The following is a 2,590-nucleotide window of genomic DNA, read 5'->3' as shown; positions in this document are numbered from 1 at the left end:
CATTGCCGATCGCCGCCGGGCAGCCCCTGCGGGCCCCCAGCTGGGAGCTGCCATAGAACCATCACTAAGGCTGGGAAAGACAGCTAAGATCACCTAGGCCAGCTGTCAACCCATCACCACCACGTCTGCAAGTTCTTCTACACTTCTAGGGACGGTGAGTCCACCACTTCCCTGGGCACCTCGTTCCAAAACCTCAACACTCTTTTGGACATTTTTCCTAATATCCAACCTGAACCTCCCCGGGGCAACTTAAGGTCATCACCTCTCATCGTATCACTGTTAACTCCTTTCAGGTGAATGTAGAGAGCGATGAGGTTTCCCCTGAGCCTTCTCTTCTCCAGACTGAGCAATCCCAGTTCCCTCAGCCATTCCTCATAAGATTTATGCTCCAGAGCCCACACCAGCTTTGCTGTCCTTTTCTGGACATGCTTCAGGGCCTTGATGTCTTCCTTGAAGTGAAGGACCTCAAAATGAATACAGTACTCAAGGTGCAGCTTCATCAGTGCCAAGCAATTACCCACTCAAATGGCAGCAACAGAAAATACCGGGGATCTTAAAAAACACTCTAAACTATGAGATTATTTGGGGAGAGGATGAGTGGATGGGCTTTGTGCTGAGAGTGTCAGCCCAGAGGTTGACTGTTGGCACAGCTGGAGGGAGGAGCTGGAGGAGCTCTGCTTCATGGCATGTCCCAGGATCACCCTGAGGGTATGCGAGAGGCTGAGGCAGACACCTGATGAGGGCACACAATCCTTTGTAGAGCCTGAAGAGAACCCAGCTTACGGACTGAAGGATAAGATTCGTGTATGTATGTTGTCTTAAACTGTGAATCTGCAACCTTTGTGCATGGGAACAGCAACTGGACAGGGAGTGGTGCTAGTTCTGGACCTGGAGAAGTATTGCTGTGAGCTGTGGTACTGAGACATGGCCTCGCTGAGGCGCAGGCCATATTCACTCCCCTGATGCTTGTCTCTGTGCTAACAGCCAGCAGCTCTGAATGGTGGACACACAGCTTGGGACTCCTTATGTCCACAGCACAGCACTGCAACCACTGCCATGTGGGGCAGATCTCTCAAACACAGGCACACAGATACAAAAGTGTGCCATTTCAGAGTCAATTCTGAAATACTATTTTGTCAATCGCAATGAAATTCAAGAATTCGAGTCTACCTCCTTTACATGGGGAAAAGGATCTCATTGTTTAAACACTCAGATCTCAGCCTATATATAAGGTTAGCAGATGTGCCATGCAGAATTTCAGTCTCTCCTCATCCTCACCAAAGCGCACAAGCAGATTTCAGTTTTCAGCTTCATACCGTGCAGGCGAGTACTGCAGCAAACAACACCATATATGTGCTGCTAAGACCACAGTAAGTACCAGAGTTATGTGTATACACAGGCACTTTTCATATTCAAGTAGTCATCAGTTGAGAATCCTGTAGTTAGAAAACCTAGACAGAGGAATTTACACGCAGGACTGTAATAAATGACCTAATTCAAAACCTTTTGCCAACTTTGTGCTTGAGGCGAAAGTGAAGAAACAACGTAGCAGGCAAATATGTAGTTAATATGAGCCTAACTTTCATCATGTAACACTTATAAGTTAGTTCCAACTGTGTAGCTTTCCAAAAAAATTTTCATATTTACTAATTTTGTGTGTCCCTGTAGCTAATACATTTTTTTCCCCCACAGCTTTCAATTCTTTCTTCAGACCTTCCCAGCTTCTTTGTTTTCACAATGCAGTTTTGAAATGGATACAACAAATTAAACACGTGTTATGTGAACAGTGTTTTTGTCTGAACTGAATTAGCCAGCTTGGAACTTCACTGAATGGCTTTCTGATCTTAAATTATGACACAAAGGGGAACACACTGTTTAATCTAGATTCTTAATGTTAATTGTGATTTTTGAAACATTATTAGTTAGCCATTTATCTCTGAAGTTTTTTCCACAGTATATTCAATGAAACAAATCCTATTTGCTTTCTGAAGTAGGATTTTTCAGTTTTAAAATCCCTCCTTGGATGTTTTTCATACTATTGTACAGGATCTTATGAAATCTGATCAGCAATGGTGGATATATTTTCATTAAAAATATTACTATCACTCTCATTACTTATTTTCTCAAGATCATTGATGCTGCATACACAAATTATTTGAAATATAATCCTATGTCTTGAACTGATTTACTCAATTAAAAACCCATATTTTGATCCATGGAGATACTGTGTTCCTTGGACCACAACTATTCACATCATTGGTAGTTCCCATGTTCCTCCTGCCCTGTCTTTACTGAATGCTGCTAACAAACCTTAATAGGACAAAGTGTTGAGAGGACAGCCTTATATATAGTACTTTCTCATCACTTCAAGTTTATGGTAGTAATCAATGAGGTATTCAAGGGTGAATACAAGTAATCAGAATTTAGCTACGTCTAGATTGAACAACACAGCATTTATGCACTTTCTGTTCATTTCAGCCAGGTGCATCTACCTATGATATCCTTTACTGCTATTAGAATAGGATAGGAGATGCTTTCAAAAGATGTAGTGTAGAATGGTTTGCATGTCTTGTGGAAAGTACTAGATGTC

The 2,590-nt window shown here is 42.3% G+C and overlaps 1 long non-coding RNA gene across 1 annotated transcript; it reads left to right on the top strand.

Moving 5' to 3' along the window:
• The first annotated feature begins 6 nt into the window (after nucleotides 1–6).
• LOC116216744 lies at nucleotides 7–2,212 on the top strand. Its single transcript, XR_004160118.1, has 2 exons — nucleotides 7–154; nucleotides 294–2,212. It is a non-coding gene; the product is annotated as an uncharacterized LOC116216744 (long non-coding RNA).
• Nucleotides 2,213–2,590: the final 378 nt, after the last annotated feature.

Source organism: Meleagris gallopavo, chromosome 6 (assembly GCF_000146605.3).
Source record: "Meleagris gallopavo isolate NT-WF06-2002-E0010 breed Aviagen turkey brand Nicholas breeding stock chromosome 6, Turkey_5.1, whole genome shotgun sequence".
Classification (NCBI taxonomy): domain Eukaryota; kingdom Metazoa; phylum Chordata; class Aves; order Galliformes; family Phasianidae; genus Meleagris; species Meleagris gallopavo.
Note: the sequence above shows the minus strand (reverse complement) of the source record. Positions and strands in the feature narration are given on the sequence as shown.